At 43.0% G+C, this 25,169-nt stretch overlaps 1 protein-coding gene across 2 annotated transcripts in view; it reads left to right on the top strand.

The window, feature by feature from the left end:
• Window positions 1–25,169, top strand: part of ADCY7 (adenylate cyclase 7) — a 119,055-nt gene that overhangs the window by 12,546 nt on the left and 81,340 nt on the right. The gene's annotated exons all lie outside the window — the stretch shown is intronic.

The raw sequence follows: 25,169 nt of genomic DNA, 5'->3' as shown, positions 1-25,169 counted from the left end.
GGGTTTTAAAGTACTTCCTCTGCTGCTCCTCAGCCAAAGTGGTGGGTTAAAGAAGGATTTTTTCATGCTGCTGTGCAGAACACCAGTGGAAAGCCTGGTCCCGCTGGGAAGTGGTTTGAAATATCTACCATCCAGTATACTTGTTATAAATTTACTGAAAAAATATCCCCTAAAATGGCTTGCCTAAATTTCTTAAGACTTTACAGAAAACATCTCCTGGGACCTATGACAGGCCAAAAGTAGTCTGTGTGTTGGGGTCAGAAACAGGGCTTGAGTGTATGAAAGAGTACAAAGGGTCAAACAGCACAGCAAACTCAATCAGCAGCCATGTAAGAACAAGAACACTTTCATGCACACCAAAACGTCGGACTTTTTTCCACTCATTGGAAATGTAAATAAACTGAAAGGCGGTTGACTAAACGAGGCACGTTGTTAGCGTTTCCTCAGCGACATTGTATTGTCAGGAAACTTGCCAGTTGCCTCTTGGCAATACGTTGTGGCATCATTGGAATAGCAGAAAGTGCTACTGAGTCAGACATGTATCAACAGCCTTTTGCAGGTGTGTGAATCACCATGGGACTGTCAAGAATTTACCAAGAGTGAAGGAATCATCCAATGCCCCACAAAACATTCTGTATTTCTCTGAGACACTTAGTTAATAAAATAATACATTCCTGTTTATAATACTCCCTTTGTAAAAGGCTGGTGTTCAGAGCCAAGGGCTTTGGATCTAATAGCAATAGAAGTAATGTAAAGAGTATTTTGTAAAAGTGACTTTGATTAAGCTGGGAGGTCTTAGAGTACATGTCTTGTATCAGGAGCAGCCTTATCATAAATGCCTAAGATAGGCTGACAAATTTGAGACTACATGTGACTGATGATTATACTGGTCGTGATTTTAATCTCTCTTTTTTAACCAGTTCAAGGGTTTATTGTAATGGTATTTAGCAGCTCATGGTCTTCATTTGCACTGTATTTGCTGGATGCTGGGAGTTTGTGTCCAAATTATTGTTAATTTATATATATTGTGCTTTTATATAGAATTTATTTTTGTTATGCTGGAGGCTTATTTTCAAAGAACTTTGGTGAATGATCAGACCCCACCTAGTGATGAGTCACTTTAACTCAGACATACAGTTTTCCATCCATATAACCTGCATGATGAAGAAAAAAAATAATTCCAATAAAATGGCAAGGTAAACCACAGAAGATTGGATACAGGTAGGCAGAAGTCGGAGGGCTGGATCCAAAGCCCACTGAAGTCAACGAGAGCCTTTCCATTGACTTCAGTTGGCTCTGGTCAGGCCTTATGGTCCTGATTCTTCAAGGTGTTGAGTGCTTCATGCAAGGTGCCAAACACGGTTAACTCCTTCAGCATCAATTGGAGTGGAGGGCACTCAGCACCTTGTACAGAGTGAGCCTAACAGCTCACAGGATGGAGGACTTTAATGCTGAAGCAAACTTGAGTTGGAGGCAGTGAGAGGAGAAAAACATTTATACAGAGAGAATAGTTGGTGGGTTGTGTGTATGTGTGTCTCCCATCAATCACTGCTGTAGTTAGGGTGACCAGACGTCCCAATTTTTAGGTCTTTGTCCCACGTCCCGACTGATGCACGATCGGGACACAATTTGTCCCGATATTGCAGCTTTGGCTGCTCTGGCGTTTTCTTTTTTTTTTTTTTGCTTCCCCCGTGTGTCCCGATATTTTCTCAGTTTCATCTGGTCACCCTACCTGCAGTTGAAGTTAGATGGGGTTTAATAAGAAATATGTCCTAGCAGCAAAAATATGTCCTAGCACAGATGCAGCTTGAATTTCCTCAGGTTGAGTGGGAGTTTGGATCTGGGTTTTGGTTTACAAGCCTGTTTCTAGCCTAATAAGATGCCTGCCTGGTTTTGCACTTTAGCCCTATTTTATAATGGCTTCAGTCTATTGCAACAGCGTTAGTATTTAGCAAATATGCAAAGAGAAATGTTGAAAAACATGTGATGGGTGCATATATTTGTTTAAATGTTGATAGATTTGAAAGTTTTGTTCCAGGGTGAAAGCCCTTCTTTAAAACAGCTTTAAAAGAGGAAAATCAGATGGATTGATTCAGGTACTTTTTATTTTAATCTATGTAAATGCTTAGCATCTTGTTATATTAACTATAGGCGAAAAATGGAGTATTTTCATAGGTAGTCATCAGACATGACCCGTGCAGTTTCCAACCGGGTAATCAATTTAATGGATTGACATTTGAGAGAGACTATTTCTGTGGAATAAGGTGTTATAGGTTACTGGCATGACTCATTTTAGTTAGACCTCTGGACGAGAGGTCAGTGTGTATAGATAGTGTGCACTTGGCACCTGCTGGGAATACGAGCACCTCTGACAATCTGGCTCTCAATGGGGGGAAAATGAGTTCATGAGAAAATGATTTCAAACAGTTAATTTTACAGTAAATTAAAATGTTGGCTCTAATCTCCTTCCCCTTTTCCCTCCTGATGCTGCCTATGAAAGAGGACTATGTCAGGCATACATGGGGTTGTGGGGTCAGTATGTGGGAGGACAGCAGCTCTGTGGTATGTTCCCCCTTACTCACAGAGGGGTTCTAGAGGACTGAGGATGCTGGTCCAAAGAGGCCTGTTAGAAGCAGCAGTAAGACCGAGTTAGCTGAACTGAGCAAAGCCCATCTCATTTTTGTCTACATCTTGGGATCAACACTGGTACAGCTACCCCCACTGATGGCTGAATTGAGGCTATTTCTGAGCACAGTATCTCTTCCTCTCTGAAAGTGGAACCTGAATGTGAAGAAATTCAGTTTTTCCCCTAAATCAGCACGATCTAAAAGTAATTTCAGATGTTCATGAACTTGTTTAAGTTTGGCCTCTTGGGGCCCAAGTCTGCTCTTTTATACATCTGATGTCAAGCCATGTCCACACTACCACCTTTGTCAGTACAATTTCTCTCTGAGGTGTGAAAAAAACCACGCCCCTGAGAGACATAAGTTACACAGACAGAAGCGCCGGTGTGGAATAGCTACCGCTGCTCATGGCAGTGGCTTTATTATGTCAACGGGCGAGCTCTCTCCTTCTGACATAGAGTGGCTATGTGAGCAATCTTACAGCAGTGTATCGGCACAGCTGTGCTGCTGTAAGCTCACTAGTTGTAGACATGGCCTCAGTCTCGCTGAAGTCAACAGGAGTCATGCATATGTATGAAAGGGCAGAACTGGTTCTCTTTGGAATAGCCTAGAAGCATAAATGTGGTTTTGCTGTGAGAAGTGGCTCTGTAAAATGGCACCTTTTTTACTCCGGGTTTGTATTCAGAGGCACAACCAAATGAGGTTTGATGTCTGCTGGCGCTGCAGAAATGCCACTCTGAGCAAGTGGAAGTGAACCGGATTGTATTCCGGTTCAAGTATCATCAACAGAATTGTCAGCAAAATTCCAATTCTTTTCACAGATGAAAGAGTTTGTGTATTTAACTCTGCCTGTACAGCAGGAAACTAAATGTAAAAAATATTTCAGTGTAGCCTTTTCAAACTGATCTGTATTTTTTTTGACAAGTTCCTGATGAGCATCCTGTTTCAGATTTAGTCATTTTTATTTTTAGACTGTGCTCCGCTTAGCATGTGCATAGTAACAACTGCCAAAAAAATCCCTAACCCTCCCACCCCTTAGGATATTACAAACAAAAAAAAACCCCTCTTTGTCCCACTGCAGTGACAAATGTGTTGATTCATAATTGTGCTGCAGGTTAATGAAATGCATTGTGTTTGGATGTAACATTCAGTTTTTCAGTGTTCTTTGCCTGCATGCGTTTGAGATTTCTACATTTTGTAAAGTAATTAAATTTAGGAGTTACTCTGAGATTGTGATTTAAAAAAATATATATTTTTTTAGCTTCAGCTTCTAAGGGAAGTGGAAAACAATGCAACTATCTGAAAAATCAAAATGAGATTCAATGGAATATTTGTATTTATAGTCCAACAAACGTGCATAGTGCTGGACAGACAAAAGGTCCATTCGCCAGAGAGCTTACACGTTGTTAAATTACGTATATATTCAGAACTCACTTACTGTTTTAGAACACCCTGTGGCAGTATGGGTAGATTCCTCCAACAGCACTGGTTGAGGGGATTAGCTGGATGATTCTGGTATGATGATGACCAGTGAGATAGTTTCCATGGTGGTATATAAATTGGCTTACAGTGGAATTCACAGATAATGTACAGTAGAACCTCAGAGTTATGAACAGCTTGGGAATGGAGGTTGTTCGTAACTCTGAACAAAATATTATGGTGGTTCTTTCAAAAGTTTACAACTGAACATTGACTTTATACAGTTTTGAAACTTTATTATGTAGAAGAAAAATGCTGCTTCCCCCCACCCCTTTTTTTGTAGTTTTCATTTAACACAGTACTATACTGTATTTGCTTTTTTTTGTGTGTGTCCCTGCTGCTTCTTGATTGTGTACTTCGGTTTCCAAATGAGGTGTGTGGTTGACTGGTCAGTTCCTAACTCTGGTGACAGTAACTCTGAGGTTCTACTGTACTGAAAAGGATGATTGGGGAAATCTTGTTTTTCTTCATGTTAGTGTTGCAAAGCTCTTGGTAGATTTAAAACACATTGTGGATTGATTTGCACTGGCCTTGGCTTCACTTGCTATGAGCGTTTACAAACCATATCCAGCCAGAGTTCAAATGTGGTTGCAGCCAAACTGTTTTCTCAGACTAGCCCTAAATACTGTTTTTGAACATGGGATTAACCTATTTTGGTCTCCATCCACACAGCCTGGCCAAACCATTTTATAAACTGGTTATTAAATAATGTCTAACCGTAACCAAGTGTGCTTAGAACAATTAGAATAGCAGAATAATTAGACAATTAAGGAAATAGTAATATTGACACACTAATTGGACAGATAACTCATTCAGGCTTTAACCTATGTTCTCTATCCAGTGATATTCTTAAAAAATAACTCTAACATCTGGATATCTTGGACTGGTTCCTTTGTACATCTAACATATTGCTCTTGTACATGTCCTTCTAGCTTGAAATCGTGCCAGTCCCCCTGTATGTAAAACTAAATTTTTGGAACCAGATTACGTTTTTGGAGTTGTGTTGTTCCAAGGTGCCAGGGATATTTCATTGTGCTCCCCTAGTTTTGTATAGATGAGTAGCTACTGCAAAGTCCCTGTACTGTGAAAATATAGCCTTGCAGATTTCAGGGCAGAAAATTAGACAACAGTAATTTAGTATTGGTTATTTATATGTTTTTCTATAATGGGGGAAACTTTTTACAAAGCAGTGACCTGGGAGGAGAGAGAGTTTTAATTACTGTGTTGAAAAAATCATGAGTCAAGACCCCAAAATCATGAGTGTCTTAAAATCCACAAGATTTTAGAAAAAATAATGTTGGTACTTATTTACCTTCTCATTTTTTGAGCCTTTATATAGACTCGCTCAAGGTTTTCTCCACCCCTCTGAGACCTAGAAACTTACCCCCCCCTTTTTTTTTCTTAAGTAAAAATGTCATCTTTAAATAATCACCCCAGGAGCTGGTGCTGTAAGAAAACTACCACATATTGCAAGACGCACTCTAAAGCCGTTGGCGTCTCCAGCACTGCCCTTGTGAACGATGTTGATGAGTTTGTGTTGGCTCTTTTCTTTCTCCACAGAGAAGTCAACTGATTTGCAGGACGTGTTGATGTGACACAACGCTGCTCCATCTTCCAGCCTATGAAAATATCTATGCAAATGTATACAACTTGAGTGGTGCATGAAACAGAAACATTTGGCAAGGGCCATGTACTGTAGCATGTGAGATGTCTTTGTATGGATACTGCTACTCTTTTGTACTCGTAACGTAGCGCATAGTGGGAGTAGTTTGAGTGTATCTGAGCTCTGAACAGGAACTGGGGCTGTGGCTGGTCATGGGTTGTGGTGCAGAAACAAACATCTGTTTGTGTCAGCGTATTTCATATCTAGCATTTTGCAGTAGTTCCTGCCAGCGTAGTGCTATTCTTTTATTCTGGATTTACCAGCCTGAAACAGTGAAGTTATTCTGGGCTCAAAAAGATTTCCATGCACTCTGTTTTCTTTAATATGGCTTCTACTGAATCCTCCCCAGCCTCGCTGTGCTTGTACCAAAGACAACTGCAGAAGTCCTTTCAGTTTGTACTGTGGTAGATCAGGCCTACTCCAAAACCCAGAAGCCCACACAGAGGGATAATGAAAAGGTAAAATGGGAACTAGTTCCATTGTTTTCAGTGGGGCTGGTCATGGAGCAAGGTTCTGCATAAAGCTAGGAGGATCAGAACCTAGGGCCTGGAACTTGCACTGGATAGTGTGAGGTTGGATGTTACTCATACTATGAGGAGCCCTGTTGAAGTCAGTGGGACTCTGGAGGGGTTCAGTAGTAACAGTTGCAAGATCAGAGCCTAAATGTCTATTCCTCTTGGCACAAACCACATGCAGAGACTGGAGTTTACAGTTATCTACAGGTGTTTGTAGCTGTGAGCACAAATGCCTTTTTTTTAAAAAAAAAGTCTGTGTATATATATTGTATTTAATAATAAATGATATATCATTTATATTATTGTTTTCTGCTCACCTCACTCAGAGAACAGATTTCTTGTATTTTCAAAAATATTTTCCTGTGGGCTGAGGTCAAGCATGGAAACACCAACACAAAAGGAGAGGGTTTTTTTCTTTAATAAAGAAAACAAAAAAACACAAACAAATGAGCAAACAAAAATTAAGATGAAAGTTAATTTGCTCCCTTAACTATAACATTTGCTACTGTAAAGGTTATGTCTGTAAATCTTCAGTAATTCTGTATTTGGTCTGGATCATTAAAGATGTTGATTTGTATTCATTGTGATACAGCATGATTAATTTTTAACCATGACAACTGTCGTGTGTCATCATTATCTAGTGTCCACAATCCATGCAAATATCTGTGTGGAAATTTACCTTTATCTTTTGTGCTTGGAGATGGGAGGTTGCAACACAGCTTTTACTATCCTGCTATCTTGTAAGTAGGGTTGCATATATCTATTTTTGGAGTGGAGATCCCAGTTTGATTTTAGTTATATATAAAAACTTATTTAGCTGCTTTATATATATAAACTTAATTTTTATACAACCAATAATGATACCATATATAAATAAAAATATGGTACTATTATTGGTTGTCTAAAAATTAAGTTTTTACTTCAAATGGCTTCCTTTGCATTTAATATCCTGTGCTGATGTAGTAGAGAGTTTTTCTCTTTTCAACATCCCAAGTTTACTCTACTGGTTTCTGTAATATTGCCATTGCTTTCAGTAGAGTAATTCTTTCAGATCTTCTGCATCTCATTTTTGGCTTCCATCTCCATCTGACAGTCTTGTGTGAAATAAAATATCAATCTTTGGTTGTCATTGAGCACATTCAGACATTTTAGTGTTTTGCTTTAAAATTAACACCTAGTCTTAAAAGCATTGAGTTCTTTGTAATTTTTATATAGTAAAACAGGTTTTGAAAGTCCAGTTGGATTTAATATCCATTTATTTTTTTCAAATGTTTCTTGTGCCTCAAAAAGCTTAAATGGATTCATAAACATACCTTCATGAGGTAGTAGCGGCATGTGTGTATGCATTTGTGTGTCTATGTACGTATAGCAAATGGCAACCCACTTTCAGTCACTTGAAGAGCTGGTCAGACACCATCAATTTGACTATTATATTTTCCCCTGAAATCTTTTACATTCGTGTGTGTGTGAGTTCAAAACAAATGACATTTCAATTTGATGGAACTATAAATGACATCTCATGCTAGGCTGTGAAGTACATGTAAAATTCTTGTAACTTGATGCTTACCTAGGGATGCTATATGCAAAATAAATGCTATAAGTTTTGAAATCATGTTAAAAACTGTTGATAACTTCCACTTTGTTTGTGGGCAAAACTTCCATTAACTTAAATGAGAGAATGACGTAGACCAGCATTTCTCAAATGCGGCCACCGTGGCTGCATGCGACCACCAGGGGCTTTTCTTGTGGCCACAACCTCATGGGCTCTGATAGAGGGTGAGGGGCAAAGTAGTGGGCACCCTCTTCCCTGTTGTTTCTGGATGCATCGCCTTGTGTTGGTTGCTGGGGCTGCCAGCAAGGTGGCTCTGCCCCCCTCTGTAGACACCTGGGGCACAGTGCTGGAGGAGCAGGCAGTTGGTTAGTTCCCCACCTTCCCAGGAGTGTTGAGACCCAGGCTTTGGACTCCAGTCCCGGGGTAGCTGGGGTTTAGACTCCAAGCCCTGGCCGTGCAGCTTCATGGTCCGTCCCTAGGCCCCATCCCCAGCTGCAGGGCTTTGGGCTCCAGCCCCCTGGTGCCTCCCTTTGCCTCCCGCTTCCCCATTGCCCCTAGCCCCCGCTGCTTTCCCCAACCCCCCATCCAGGGCTTAATTTGTCTCCAGGCTTGCCAGGGCTGAGTAAGTCTGCTGTGAAAAGTGATACTTGTATGTTTGGTAATTCACTTTTCATAACTGTTTTACTAGCTAACAATAAATAAATTAGAATGATTTGGACATGTTTATGGGCACATTTATTTGTTTTTCCAAAATTTTATTAAGTATTTTAGGAAAAATTTTAAGAGTGTTGACCAGCAAGAGTTGATGGCCACACTCTGAGGCCTCCAAAACATTTGTCCTGAGAACCCATGAGTTGAATAGCACTGTTTAGCTCAAAGAATCCCAAAGAAATTTTATGAACTAAACAGGGATCTCTGTCTCCCTCCCTCCCACCTCCCTCCCTGCACTAAAATGCAGATACTTCTGGGATGCAACACGTGGACAATTTAAGAGGTCATACTGTCATAGTGCAGTTTAGGCCTGGAAGTGAAGAACACTCTCCACTTGGAATTGCAAGTGTAATTTCAGGTAGGCAGAAGAGAGAAAACATTATGTAGAGGTGAAAGCATAAACCTGGCAGTCAGGAGACTTATATTCTGTTCCTGGTGTGACTTAAGGCAACTCAGCCTCTTTGTGCCCATGTTTCCTTATATTAAAAAATGGGGACAGTAATTCTTTATTCACTGATCTTTGGGATCCCTGGATGGAGACAGAAGGTGTTATAGAAATGAAAATATTATAATTTGCCAGAGGTGGAATTTGTCCAGGATACTGGCATCGTGACCTTATTCTTTATGAAAAGTAATGTGGGTTTTTAAAATAAGCACAAGTGGTTAGGTGAAGTCTCAGCTTTATGTGCCATGTGAAAGTCACCACCTACAGCAGCACAGTGCCTCCACTCTAAGGCACTGATTCAGTACCCATTCAGAAGGAAGAGAGCTACTTCCAGAATCACGGAGACCGCTCAGTGTAGAAAGATGACCTAATTCTGATTCTGTCTCCCAGACTGTGGATTATTCTAATTCACTGCCCCAGCATTCACAAACTGAGGATAAGCTATTCTCCATTCAGGAGCTCCCTCTGTTCACTCCCCTTTCTGTGCTGCGTATATCCATCAGATGCTAGCTTGTTTTCAAGGCTGTATGCAGTGACTTTTCATTTGACTCTGCTCATCTCTGACTGTTTTTTTCCCCAGCCCTTTTCCATCATCTCTCGTCATTTAAGTTATTTTTTCTTTTCCTTTCTTTGGCAGAGCGGTCGACTCTGTCTGAGTCATTGAGTAACCATTTATGTTCTGAGTTAAAATAGGGAATTGCAGAACTACCCTGACTGCATGCTTGGCAAATCCATAATACTGGAGTTTTCTCCGGGGGGCTGGTCCTTGTTGCTGGTCTTTGTCCAGCAGCTTTTTGAACGGTATCTGGTCTCATAGGGTAAACAAGATCTGAGGAACTGGTAGACAGATTTTCCGGGAGAAAATCAACTGAAGGGGAGGTTACAAGGGTTTCCTCTTTAGATTTCTGTTGAAGCTTGTGATTTGAACTTTTTAATTTATTTCCCACCTTAATCACTGAATCACCATGCATTCGCCACAGTTTGAATACTACTTTTGAATTGAATGTCCATACAAATGAAACTGTCTCTCACTTCGCCAGAATGTTGCTTTTAGTGTATATTTGAGCAGTGTAATTGCCCTTTATAAAGGGATGAATTCTTGATGATGATTCATGTGGTGGCCAGACTTGTACCTAGCAGGCCCGCTGAAAGCAATTCTGGGCCCCAGGGCAGAACAGTCAATGGGTCCCCATGCATGCACAGGCTGCGGATGCGGTCCACCTGACATTTGGGCAGTGCTGCGTATGCGCTGGCTGGTGCCCAGCGAGGTGCTGGGCGCACTGTTCTGGCATGGCCAGGGCTTCCACATGCCCGCCCGATAGGGTTGGCAACTGTCTAATTGCACAAACCCAAAGACCCTTGCCCTGCCCCCGCCCCATCCCTTCCCTGATACCATGCCCTGTCCTACCCCTTCTCCGAGGCCCTGCCCCCTGCTCAGTCCATCTCACTCTCCCCTGCCCTCACTCACTTTCACCAGGCAGGGGGCTGCGGTGCAGGAGGAGGTGTGGGGTGCAGGCTCTGGGAGGGGGTGAGGGATGCGGGGTGTGGGCACTGGGAGGGGGTGAGGGAGCAGGCTCTAGGTTGGGGCAGGGAGTTGGGGTGCAGAAGGGGACCGGGGGGGTCAGTGCTTACCTCGGGCGGCTCCCGAAAGCAAGCAATGGGAGCTGCAGAGACGTGCTCGGAATGGGGGCAATGCGTGGAGATCCCCACCCCAGAGGTCGCGGGGACAGGCCTGACGCTTCCGGGAGCGGTGCAGAGCGAGGGCGAGCAGGAAGCCTTCCTTAGTCCCATTGTGCTGCCAGAGGCAGCCGTGTGCCCCTGGGCACTTGCCCCCTTTGCATGCCCCCCCCTTTGGCAGGCCTGGTATCTAAAGAAGTTGTGGCTCCCTTGTCATAAGGTTGGAAGGAAAATCCTAATTATATCCCTCACCCCAAGCTACACATCCTATTAAGTTGTACTGATTTGCTTTACTGTAGCAAAACCAAACTTTCTTTTCCAAAGCACTATGTAACAAACCCCAAATGAAAGAACTGGTCTGTCCTGTAATAGCATTTTTGATGTAGGCTCTGATATGCTGCTGTTCCGTACGTAAACTCCCCAGCTCTTGATGTCAACAGGAGAGCTGCATGCACAGTAGGGATAGCAGAATATCAGTCACGGCCTAGGTGTGGAATGTTTTAATTGTTATTTCACATGGTATTTTAAAGGCCAGAATTGTTTTTTCATAAATTTTCCTCAAGGGATAATTTGTGAGCCAAAGTAAGACCAATTGAAATGCAGTCCAATGGAATTATGAAAATGCCAAAAATGATGTTTACTGTTGTGTTAAGAACAGTCTAAATTATCTGTGCATAATAGGTAATTATTCAAACTTCTATACCCCTCAGAAGTGACTTATGAATATTAAGCTTGCCCGTCAACACCATTTTGGAAAAAGTGGTGTTATCCCCATTTTACAGCTGGGGGAAAAGGAACACTGAAGCTGGGACATGACCAAGGCCACACTTGAAGTCTGTGGCACTGGCAGGAATTAGAACACAGCTCTCCTGAGTCCTTTGCTTTAACCACATGGACCATTCCTGCTCCATATGGTCTGGTGGCTTCTGAGGTTGTTAGACCTCATGTGTGTGCCCAGAATGGAGAGATTGGATTACCAAGAAGTTCATTTGGGAATCAGTTACACTCTAACCACAGGATGTAGTTGTTTAATAATTCCTTGAGGCGTGCGTGTGTGTGTGCGCGCTTGTTTTTGGGAAGGGTGGTGGTTTAGGATTTGATCCTGCGTGGTACTGAGCAGTTTCAAGTGGGACATTAAATTATGTACTTAAACAGTGTCCCCTTTCATGAGAGGCTGTAAGGTGTAGTGGATAAGGCAATGGACCAGGAGTTTTGAGAGTGGGTTATGTTCCTAGCTCTGCAACTGATCTTATGTATGACTGACTCTCTGTGCCTCTGTTACCCCGCTCTTTGTGTTGTCAGTTTAGACTGTAAAATCTTTGGGTCACAGCTTGTCTTTTAGGAACATAGGAATTACCACACTGGATCAGATCTGAGGTCCATGCAGTCCAGTATCCTGTTTCTGACAGATACTTCAGAAAAAGCAATAAGAATCTTGCAGTAGTCAGATGTGGAATAATCTGCCATCTACGTTAGGCCACATCCTAATCTTTTAATGATAAGAGAGTGATTTAAGCCTGAAGTTTGAGGTGTAATATCCCTTCCAGAATGTTTGTCAAGTAATAACTATAACTCTGAGGCCTTGTCTACACTACGAAATTAGGTTGAATTTATAGAAGTCGGTTTTGTAGAAAGCGTTTTTATACAGTCGATTGTGTATAAAACCCCCACACAAATGCTCTAAGTGCATGTAGTCGGCGGAGCGTGTCCACAGTACCGAGGCAACCGTTGACTTCCGGAGCATTGCACTGTGGGTAGCTATCCCACAGTTCCCGCAGTCTCCGCCGCCCATTTGAATGCTGGATAGAAATCCCAGTGCCTGATGGGGCTAAAACGTTGTGGGTGGTTCTGGGTACATATCGTCAGGCCCCCCTTCCCTCCCTCCCTCCGTGAAAGCAAGGGCAGACAATCGTTTCGCGCCTTTTTTCCTGAGTTACCTGTGCAGACGCCATACCACGGCAAGCATGGAGCCCGCTCAGCTCACCGTCACTGTATGTCTCCTGGGTGCTGGCAGGCACAGTACTGCATTACTACACAGTAGCAGTTTATTGCCTTTTGGCAGCAGACAGTGCAGTATGACTGGTAGCTGTCATCAACGTAGTCCAGGGTGCTCTTTTAACTGGGCGCCTGGGCAAACATGGGAGTGACTCAGCCAGGTAATTTCCCTTTTAAGTTTCGTCTCATGGCGATTCAGTCCTACCGGCAGTGCACTGTCTTTCAATCTGCAGCCAGCAGAAGATGATGGCCAGCAGTCATACTGCACCGTCTTCTGCTGAGCACCCAGGAGATGACGATGGCTAGTGGTCGTACTGCACAGTTTGCTGCCGGCAAGATGTATAAAGATAGATGAAGTGGCTCAAAACAAGAAATAGACCAGATTTGTTTTGTATTCATTTTCTTTTCCCTCCCTCCGTGAAATCAATGGCCTGCTAAACCCAGTTTTGAGTTCTATCCTTGAGGTTTTGAGTTCTATCTTTGAGGGGGCCATCCTGTTTCTCGCAAAGCCACCCCCTTTGTTGATTTTAATTCCCTGTAAACCAACCCTGTAAGCCACGTTGTCAGTCGCCCCTTCCTCCGCCAGAGCAAGGGCAAACAATCGTTTCGCACCCTTTTCCCTGGATTGCAGTAGCAGACACCATAGCACAGCAAGCATGGAGCCCGTTCAGCTCACCACAGCAGTTAGGTAAACACCTCGCGCATTATCGTGCAGTGTATGCAGAACCAGCACCTGAAAAACCAGGCGAGGAGGCGATGGCAGCACGGTGATGAGGACATGAACACAGATTTCTCTAAAACCGCGGTCCCCCGCAATTTGGAGATCATGGTGTTAATGGGGCAGGCTCATGCTGTGGAACGCTGATTCTGGGCCCGGGAAACAAGCACAGAGCGGTGGGACCGCATAGTGTTGCAGGTCTAGGATGATTCCCAGTGGCTCTGAAACTTTCACATGCGTAAGGGCACTTTCATGGAACTTTGTGACTTGCTTTCCCCTGCCTTGAAGTGCAAGAATACCAAGATGGGAGCGAGTGGCTCACAAGCGAGTGGCAATAGCCCTGTGGAAGCTTGCAACACCAGACAGCTACCAGTCAGTCTGTAATCAATTTGGAGTGGGCAAATCTACTGTGGGGGTTGCTGTGATGCAAGTAGCCAACACAATCGTTGAGCTGCTGCTATCAAAGGTAGTGAGTCTGGGAAATTTGCAGGTCATACTAGATGGCTTTGCTGCAATGAGATTCCCTAACTGTGGTGGGGCTATAGACGGAACCCATATCCCTATCTTGGGAGCGGACCGCCAGGGCAGCCAGTACATAAACCGCAAAGGGTACTTTTCAATGGTGCTGCAAGCACTGGTGGATCACAAGGGACATTTCACCAACATCAACGTGGGATGGCCAGGAAAGGTTCATGACGCTCGCGTCTTCAGGATCTCTGGTCTATTTAAATGGCTGCAGGAAGGGATTTACTTCCCAGACCAGAAAATAACTGTTGGGAATGTTGAAATGCCTATAGTTATCCTTGGGGACCCAGCCTACCCCTTAATGCCCTGGCTCATGAAGCTGTATACAGGCACCCTGGACAGTAGTAAGGAGCTGTTCAATATTGGCTGAGCAAGTGCAGAATGGTGATAGAGTGTGTATTTGGACATTTAAAGGCACGCTGGCGCAGTTTACTGACTCGCTCAGACCTCAGCGAAACCAGTATTCCCATTGTTATTGCTGCTTGCTGTGTGCTCCACAATCTCTGTGAGAGTAAGGGGGAGATGTTTATGGTGGGGTAGGAGGTTGATGCAAATCGCCTGGCTGCTGAATACACGCAGCCAGACACCAGGGCAGTTAGAAGAGCACAGCAGGAAGCGCTGCGCATCAGAGAAGCTTTGAAAACCAGTTTCATGACTGGCCAGGGTACTGTGTGACACTTACGTTTGTTTCTCCTTGATGAAAACCAGCCCCCTTGGATGACTCTAATTCCCTGTAAGTCACCTGCCCTACTGCCTTCGATCACAGCTTGCTTGCAAAGGAAATAGTGACTATCCTTTAAAAAAACATGTATGCTTTATTAATTGATTATAAAAATAGGGAGATAACTCACTAGGTAGCCCGGGGGGGGTGTAGGAGGAGGGGAGAAGGGAAGGAAAAGGCCACTTTAAAACTTCTTGAATGACAACCTTCTGTTGCTTGGACTGTCCACTGGGGTGGAGTGGTTAGGTGCCCGGAGCCTTGCCCCCCCCCCGTCTCCCTCGCGTTCTTGGGCATCTGGGTGAGGAGGCTATGGAACTTGGGGAGGAGGGAGGGCGGTTAAACAGGGGCTGCAGCGGCAGTCTGTGATCCTGCTGCCGTTCATGAACCTCCACCAGACGCTGGAGCATGTCCATTTGATCCCGCAGTAGCCCCAGCGTTTCCTCATGCTGCCTCTGATCTTCCTGCCGCCATGTCTCCTCATGTTAATCAGCCACCGTCCTGTACTCTGCTATTGTGTCCCTTCACACAGCTCTTATCAGTGCTGGATGACTGCATGAGCTCAGAGAACATTTCATCGCGCATGCGTGTTTTTTTTCACTGCCTTATCTGAGATAGCCTTTGGGACGGAGGAGGGAGGCTTGAAACATTTGCAGCTGCTGGAGGAAAAAAGAGGGAGTGAAGTATTTAAAAACATACATTTTACAGAACAATGGTTATACTCTTTCACAGTGAACAACACTGTGGGTATTCACATTACATAGCACATGTGATTTTGGTACAAGGTCACATTTTGCGTCTTATATTGAGTGCCTGCGGCTTTGGTGTTAGAGATCACACACGCAGGGCCGGGCAACAGAATTTGGCTTGCAGGTGGCCATGGTAAGCCATAGTCTTTCGGCTTCTGCAACCTTCATAACAGCAGCCCCCTCCTTTCCCATACCAATCAAAGCCTGTTGAGTTGGCCATTTAGTGCTGCAGTTTTCCTGTTAACGTGCAGCAGCAGAAACCAAACTAACCCCCTCCCTCATCCAATTCTCTGGGATGATCGCTTTTCCCCTCCCCCCACCGCGTGGCCGGTATCAGAGAAGATCCCTGCTAGCCAAACGCGAACAGCTCAGCGCCAATGCCCCCCCCCACCGCGTTGCTAACTGCGGGGAGGATTTCTTTTCAGCCACAGGCAAACAGCACAGTAGGAATGAGCACCTCTGAATGTCCCCTGAATCAAATTCCCCTATTTCAACCAGGTTACCATGAACGATATCACTCTCCCGAGGATAACACAGAGAGATAAAGAACGGATGTTGCTTGAATGCCAGCAAACGCCGGGACCATATGCTGCCAGGCTTTGTCATGCAATGATACCAGATTACTTGCTACTAGCATGGCGTGATAGTGTCCTACCATGGAGGACAGAATAAGGCTGATCTCCCCAGAAACCTTCTGCAAAGGCTTTTAGAGTACCTCCAGGAGAGCTTCATGGAGATGTCCTTGGAGGATTTCCGCTCCATCCCCAGACACGTTAACAGACTTTTCCAGTAGCAGTATTGGCCACGAATGCATCTCAAGACCTCAGGGCTACTTAATCATTAAAAAACACTTGCTTTTATAACATGTATTATATTTTAAAAGGTACACTTACCTGAGGTCCCTTCTCCGGCTTCATTCGGTTGGTTGGGTATTTCAGTCAGGGTGATAAAAAGATCCTGGCTGTCGGGGAGAACGGTGTGCTTTCTCCATGCTCGTCGTCCTCCTCATCTTCCCCATTTGCAGAATCCTCAGCCATGGCAGAGAGTACCCCATCATTGGAGTCCACGGACAGGGGTGGGATAGTGGTGGCGCCCCCCCCCCCTAGAATTGCATGCAGCTCAGCGTAGAAGTGGCATTTCTGGGGCTCTGTCCTGGAGTGTCCATTTGATTCTTTGGTTTTCTGGTACGCTTGTCTGAGCTCCTTAAGTTTCACGTGGCATGTGTGTTGCGTCCCTGTTCTAGCCTCTGTCCCTCATGGCCTCTGAGATATTTTGAAATGTTTTGGCATTTCGTCTTTTGGAACGTAGTTCTGATAGCATGGATTCCTCTCCCCATACAGCGATCAGATCCAGTATCTCCCATTCGGTCCATGCTGGAGCTCTTTTTTGATTCTGGGACTGCATGGTCACCTGTGCTGATGAGCTCACCTGGCCAAACAGGAAATGAGATTCAAAAGTTCCCCAGGGCTTTTCCTGTACACCTGGCCAGTGCATCTGAGTTCAGAGTGCTGTCCAGAGAGGTCACAATGGTGCGCTGTGGGATAGTTCCCAGAGGCCAATACCTTCGAATTGCATCCACACTAATCCTAATTCAAAATGGCAATGTCGATTTCAGCGCTAATCCCCTCGTTGGGGAGGAGTACAGAAATCTGTTTTAAAAGCCCTTTATGTTGAAAAAATGGCTTCATTGTGTGATGGGTGCAGGGTTAATTTGGATTTAACGCTGCTAAATCCGACATAAACTCATAGTGTAGACCAGAATTTAGTATTCTTGTTATCCACAAAAATGTCCAATCTGTTTTTGAAACTTGCTAAGAATGTACTATGAAGTCTTAACTACTTCCTATGGCATTGAGTCCCAGAGTTTAATTTCATACCATGTGATAAAGCGTTTCCTTTTTATAAATTTTGAATTTGCCATCTTTTAATTTAATTGAATGTTCCCTTGTTCTTGTGTTGTGAGACAGGAGGCCAAAACTCCTTATCTGCCTTCTGTTATACCCTTCTTATTTTAAATTCTGTAATAAGGACCACTGTTGTTTTGGTAAACAATCCTGATCTTTCTAATTTTCAGATGATAGATTTTTTTCCTTAGTTCTAATAATTCTTGTTGCTCTTCTCCATCTGATTCTGCAGTATTCTTTTTGAGATGGTGGGGATAGGGAGTACATTACACAGTACTCAAAATGAGGGGAGAGCATTGGTTTATATTATGGTATTATAATACTGTTAATTTAGAGTTTTGTAAGGAGTATGACTACTTTAATTTTTCCTTCTGGTGTGTATTACTTTTCATATATCAACATTTAACTTCATTTGCCACCATATTACCCAGTGACCTAGCTTGGTTAGGTCTCTGAAGTTCTTTACAGTCCTCTCTGATTTTGGACAACATAAATAAGTCTGTATCATCTCCAGATTTTGCTAACTCATTACTCACTCCCATTTCTAAATTATTAATAAACAACATCGGACTTGATATGGAACTTTGAGGTACCCTACTGGTAGCCTTTTGCCATGGTGAAAATTGACCATTTAATCGTACTCTTTATTTTATCTTCGAGGTGGTTTTTGATCCATGACAATACTTAGCCTCTCACCCCATGACTGCTTAGTTTCTTTATTAGCGTCATGTGAGAGATCTTATCAAAGGCCTTTTGAAAGTCTAAATAAATTATGTCAACAAGTTTTTATCCACTAGTCTATTGATGTATTCAAAACAACTCTAATAGATGAGTGAAATTTTTTTATTTGCAGAAGCCATGCTGGTTAGATCTTATCATAATCTTCCAGGTGCTTCATTATTCTATTTTTAATTATTATTTCAACCAGTTTGTCAGGTACAGATGTAAAGCTGGCTAGTCTGTAATTCCCTGGGTCACCCCTTGTGTCGTCTTTTCAATTTTAGGGACAGCATTTGCAACCTTCCAATCCTGTGGAATAGCAGGTGATTTTAATGAGAGGCTATATTGTTAGCAGCTCAAATAGAATCATAGAATGTCATCTAGTCCAATCCCCTGCTCAAAGCAGGACCGATCCCCAATTAAATCATCCCAGCCAGGGCTTTGTCAAGCCTGACCTTAAAAACTTCTAAGGAAGGAGATTCCACCACCTCCCTAGGTAACCCATTCCAGTGCTTCACCACTATCCTAGTGAAAAAGTTTTTCCTAATATCCAACCTAAATCTCCCCCACTGCAACTTGAGACCATTACTCCTTGTTCTGTCATCTGCTACCACGGAGAACAGTCTAGAGCCATCCTCTTTGGAACCCCCTTTCAGGTAGTTGAAAGCAGCTATCAAACCCCCCTCATTCTTCTCTTCTGCAGACTAAACAATCCCAGTTCCCTCAGCCTCTCCTCATAAGTCATGTGTTCCAGTCCCCCAATCATTTTTGTTGCCCTCCGCTGGACTCTCTCCAATTTTTCCACATCCTTCTTGTAGTGTGGGGCCCAAAACTGGACACAGTACTCCAGATGAGGCCTCACCAATGTCGAATAGAGGGGAACGATCACGTCCCTCAATCTGCTGGCAATGCCCCTACTTATACATCCCAAAATGCCATTGGCCTTCTTGGCAACAAGGGCACATGGTTGACTCATATCCAGCTTCTTGTCCACTGTAACCCTTAGGTCCTTTTCTGCAGAACTGCTGCCAAGCCATTTGGTCCCTAGTCTGTAGTTGTGCATGGGATTCTTCCCTCCTAAGTGCAGGACTCTGCACTTGCCCTTGTTGAACCTCATCAGATTTCTTTTGGCCCAATTCTCCAATTTGTCTAGGTCCCTCTGTACCCTATCCCTACCCTCCAGCGTATCTACCTGTCCTACTTCATACCTGAAGTCTTTCAGAATTCTTGGATGTATACCATTTGGCTCAAGTGACTTATTGCTTTTTAAATTTTCAGTTTGTTCCAGTGATTCTTCTTCTGATAGCTCAATCTCTGATGATACCTCATCTTTATTTCTGGAAAAGATCAGATCCAGGGTGGGTATTGTTGTTAGATATTTGGTTGCTTGTGTGTATTTTCCCTGTGTGCTGCTCCAGCTCAGTGCAGACAGCCAGCACAGCAGACCTCGAGCGAACTGCCCAATGACCACAAGATCCGTTAAGGTACGAAGGCACCAGGCTAGGTTTATTGTCGGCGAAGCATGGTAATAGCACCTGGCAGACTCTACAAGGATACTAAGACCTCTATGCCGTGACAATGGATGCAGCTTGGTGAATGGTGGGACTTTCCGTTCCCATGTCAGCTGGACAAAGATAGTCCCTCTGAGATAAATCTTTATACACTGGCCTGATACAAAAAAATTACGTACTGCCTTTGCCGTAGTTACTGCCCCCCGATGTGGCTGGTTATCACCCATTACCTTGTACATGTTGGTTCAATAAAAACATTTTTATTACGTACTGTCATCCTGACTTTATCCTTTAGGAGGGGTCAGTGTGTTCCTGTTATCCTTGGGGAATGTTTTTGTACCACCTTTGATATTGAGATGTCGTGGTACCTCTTGATATTGGGCAAACTGGTTGAAACAAGAGTAAAGAACAAAATTGTCAGACACATAGATGAACATAAATTGTTGGGGAATAGTCAACATGTTTTTTGGTGAGGCATGATTTCCTTTACAATCTACTAGCATTCTTTGAGGGGGGTCAACAAGCATGTGGACCAGGGGAATCCAGTGGATATAGTGTATTTAGGTTTTCAAAAAGCCTTTGACAAGGTCACTCACCAAAGGCTCTTAAGCAAAGTAAGCAGTCATGGGATAAGAGGGAAGGTTCTCTCACGGATTGGTAACTGGTTAAAAGATAGGAAACAAAGGGTAGGAATAAATGGTCCGTCTTCAGACTGGAGAGAGGTAAATAGTGGTGTCCCCCAGGGGTCTTATTGAGCCCAGTTCTATTTAACATATTCATAAATGATCAGAAAAAAGGGATAAACAGTGAGGTGGCAAAATTTGCAGATGATTCAAAACTAATCAAGATAGTTAAATCCCAGACAGACTGCAAAGAGCTACAAAAGGATCTCTCAAAACTGGGTGACTGGGCAACAGCACACGAAAGCTTATGCTCAAATAAATTGGTTAGTCTCTAAGGTGCCACAAGTACTCCTTTTCTTTGTGCAAAATGGCAGATGAAATTCAATGTTGATAAATGCAAAGTAATGCACATTGGAAAACATAATCCCAACTACATATATAAAATGATGGGGTCAAAATTAGCTGTTATCACTCAAGAAAGAGATCTTGGAGTCATTGTGGCTAGTTCTCTGAAAACACCCACTCAGTGTGCAGTGGCAGTCAAAAAAGCAAAAAAGAAAGTTGGGAATCATTAAGAAAGGGGTAGATAATAAGACAGAAAATACCATATTGCCTCTATATAAATCCATGCTATGCCCACATCTTGAATGCTGCATGCAGAATGGTTGCCCCATCTCAAAAAAGATATATTGGACTTGGAAAAGGTTCAGGAAAGGGCAACAAAAATGATTAGGGGTATGGAACGGCTGCCGTATGAGGAGAGATTAATAAGACGGGCTTTTCAGCTTGGAAAAGATATGACTAAGGGGGGATATGATAAAGGTCTATAAAATCATGAGTGATGTGGAGAAAGTAATTAAGGAAGTGTTATTTACTCCTTCTCCTAACACAAGAACTAGGGGCCACCAAATGAAATTAATAGGCAGCAGATTTAAAACAAACGAAAGTATTTTTTCATACAATGCACAGTCAACCTGTGGAACTCCTTGCAAGAGGATGTTGTGAAGGCCAAGGCTATAACGGTTCAAAAAAGAACTAGGTAAATTCATGGAGGACAGATCCATCAATGACTGTTAGCTAGGATGGGCAGGTTTGGTGTCCCTAGCCTCTCTTTGCCAGGAGCTGGGAATGGGCGACGGGATGGATCACTTGATGATTACCTGTTCTGTTCATTCCCTCTGGGGAACCTGGCATTGGCCACTGTCGAATCTCTGTGCCTTACTGTAATACAAATAATTAACAACAGCATGTTAGGTGAGGGAGGGTTGGGCTTCAGTAATTCTCACGCTAAATTTATACAAAATGCTTCCATGAAATCTGTGAGGGTAAATCGTGTGTGTATTCTTTAAAATAGCCTAGACTGACAGTGTTGCTTAATTGTTGGTGTTTCTTAAATAAAATCATAGCAGTTCATAACCTTTGGAATGTGAGCTAAGTTTTGCTCACTAAAGGATTAAAAATGAACTCTCCAGTATCTAACCTTCGACATGAAATTGCAAACAGTAGGTTGAGTGTAAACAAGGCTGTGATTTCAGTTCTTGTGCCATGTGGAAAAGCAGTAGACACTGAGATTTAAAAGCATGTCAGCAACGCTGGATACATTGAAACCTATCAGTGCACTAGAGATAATACGAGAAAATCACGGAGTGTTTCTGGTGTCACTCTGAGGTTGACTGTAAAGGAAAAAACGCACGTTCAAATTTAAACTTCCTCTGTTTAAGAGACTGGATTGACAAAATATTGCTCCCAAGTGATCTGTACTCTGTTCAGGGAGTCAGGTAATGCAGATGTATCTAGGAAATGAGCGTATAATATATTACATTTGTGGGCAGGAAGCTGAATAGCTCAAGGAGTTCAAATGGAACAAAAAATTGAAATGAAGCAAGGAAGATATTGAAGCTCAATGAGTTACAAGAAGCAGGAGCTGGATTGCTCCATAATGCTGTGCTTTGGTTCTTTTTAAAATAGCTTAAATTATAGAATGTGATGGTCCTTTAACTTCTCTTGTTCTCTCTCGTGTGCATATGGCGTCGAGAGAGCTGCTGGCACCCCAAACCCGTCATCCCCGGCCCCACCCCAAAGACCTCACCCCCACCCTCTGCCCCAGTCCTGAGCCCCCTCCCACACACTGAACCCCTCATCCCAGTCAGAGCCTCCTCCTGCACCCTGAACCCCTCATCCCTGGCCCCACCCCAAAGCACTCTGCCCCAGCCTTGAGCCACCTCCTGCACTCCAAACCCCTCATTCCCAGCCCCACCCCAGAGCCTGCACCCCTAGCCAGAGCCCTCACCCCCCCCCCAGCGCTGCAAGTTTCAGCACTGTAAAGTGCCACTGTAGATAAGCCCTGGGTTTTTCTTTTCAGTTTCAAGTTGTTTCAGTGTTTTCCCATTACCTTTAATGGTCCACCATTGTCTGTATCTGGCTGGACAATGCTAAGTTCTTGGAGCTGGTTTTGTGTAAACACCTGGCCTGGGAGGTGCCTTCCCTGCCTGATTGCCTCACCACACTGCTGTGAGGTGATGATGCAGTTGCACTATAGTTAAAATTACAATTTTCTACATCTATATACATGCATACATTCATGGCCATAACCTGTATACATCTCTCTTAATGATCTCAAGTTCAGGGCATTACAAGCTTTCATAAAAGATCTTACTTGGCATATGTTTATACACCATAACATTGTCTACAATCGGTTGACTCAATTGCTTATTTTTAGGGTTCAGACCACCCTTTTCTCCCATTGGGGTGGCTGGACCTTGACTGTCACACCTCCTCTTGTGAGTTTGTTGGTGGAGTTTTGTTCATTGGCCATGACATAAACTTCACCTCTGTCCCCTCTTTTCTGGACAGGGTGTCGGGTAGCTTGTTCTCCAACCCTCAGCATGATTGATCTCCATATCATATTCCTGCGAAGCTATGCTCCAGCGTGGCAGTCTGAAGTTTGGTTCCTTTTGTTTCATGGAGAATTCTTTTGTAAAGTATTTACAATTACTGTTGCTGAGAATAATTTTGTATCGATAGTTGAGCGGGAAAGTGTATAACTTTATCAGGATATGGAAAAAGTATATGTGTTTGAGGACCTGCTTTGGATGTTGACCAATGATGTGTCATTAATGTGCATATTTAATTTTTTTTATTTTCCAAAGTGTTTTGTGGTGTGTATATATTTTGAAAATACTGCTGAAAGAATAGCATTTATTTTTGTTCAGCGTTAAGCTTGTTATGGTAAAATATACTACATATACACACGTGCGCGCACACAACATTTACACTTGATAAGAACACTATGCCCAGCGCTGTTCCCGATAAACCAAACGAAAAACCACGTTTTAGCACGTAGAGACAGACATAAGGTAAATATCAACATTTCTATTCAGAGTCATTTTTAATGAGCTCTAGTTTAAAAGTGACTGTTTCTTCAAAGACTAAAGAAAATCATTTGAACTTGGTGTAAACGTAACAAGTCTCAAGCCAAAGTTATGGGGGTGCTAAAATAGGGATTTATCACAGAAGTTGGCTGAAACTACAATTGTACAGAGGCAGCTGCCTCTCCATAATACTGACGATAGTATTCAGGACGGGAGTCATGTTATCGTACTATGCCAGTCCTATGTAAACTGCCCATACATACTTTCTTCATGACTCCATCCCAACTTTTGTATAGACTGGTTTAAAAAACAAACAAACTCATAGAACTGAGATCAGTTCTGAAGTAGGCTTGTGGGGAGCTGTCATAAATATAAAGGGAAGGGTAAACATCTTTAAAATCACTCCTGGCCAGAGGAAAAACCCTTTCACCTGTAAAGGGTTAAGAAGCTAGGATAACCTTGCTGGCACCTGACCAAAATGACCAATGAGGAGACAAGATACTTTCAAAGCTGGAGGGGGGGAGAAACAAAGGTTCTCTTTGTCCGTGTGTTGTTTTTGCCAGGAACGGAAAAGGAATGGAGTCTTAGAACTTAGTAAGTAATCTAGCTAGATATGCGTTAGATTCTGCTTTGTTTAAATGGCTGAGAAAATAAGCTGTGCTGAATGGAATGTATATTCTTGTTTTTGTGTCTTTTTGTAACTTAAGGTTTTGCCTAGAGGGATTCTCTATGTTTTGAATCGGATTACCCTGTAAGGTATTTACCATCCTGATTTTACAGAGGTGATTCTTTTACTTTTTCTCTTCAATTAAAATTCTTCTTTTAAGAACCTGATTGCTTTTTCATTGTTCTTAAGATCCAAGGGTTTGGGTCTTTGTTCACCTATGCAAATTGGTGAGGATTTTTATCAAGCCTTCCCCAGGAAAGGGGGTGTAGGGTTTGGGAGGATTTTGCGGGGAAAGACGTTTCCAGGCGGGCTCTTTCCCTGTTATATATTTGTTAGACGCTTGGTGGTGGCAGCAATAAAGTCCGGGGGCAAAAGGTAAAATAGTTTGTACCTTGGGGAAGTTTTAACCTAAGCTGGTAAAAATAAGCTTAGGGGGGTTTTCATGCGGGTCCCCACATCTGTGCCCTAGAGTTCAGAGTGGGGAAGGAACCTTGACAGGGGTATGCTTTGAACTAATTGGAAGATTCCACAGCTGGTAACCATGCAGTGCTTGAGTAATTCTCTTTGTATTTTTTTTAATATTTTAAACAGTTATTACAGCAAGTATCTTTAAAGTATCATTCATGTTTTGAATAAAAAATAAACTTACAGGTCAGGATAGCAAATACATCTCATAACTGATTTTGTTTGACTTGACTTTTTCCTTTTTGTCATTTCCTATTCCCTTTTTCTTCCCTCCAATGTATTGTTAACACTATTGACATAAATACCATGTAATTAAATTTGTGTTTCCAAAATGTAGTTAATACCATGCCAGTGAAAGTTCAGTCAATGACCCGATGTCTTGATTAGATCTGGTAAGGATCAAATAAGTTTGGAAATGTGTATTGTGAATCAGACAGATGTTACAATTGGTCCAGTATAAGCCTAGGGTTTATTAATACAGACACTATGTATCCTGTATTCAGTTGTAGTTGTGTTAGAGAGACAAAATGGGCGAGG

The sequence above is a fragment of the Lepidochelys kempii genome, chromosome 12, assembly GCF_965140265.1.
Source record: "Lepidochelys kempii isolate rLepKem1 chromosome 12, rLepKem1.hap2, whole genome shotgun sequence".
Lineage (NCBI taxonomy): Eukaryota > Metazoa > Chordata > Testudines > Cheloniidae > Lepidochelys > Lepidochelys kempii.
Note: the sequence above shows the minus strand (reverse complement) of the source record. Positions and strands in the feature narration are given on the sequence as shown.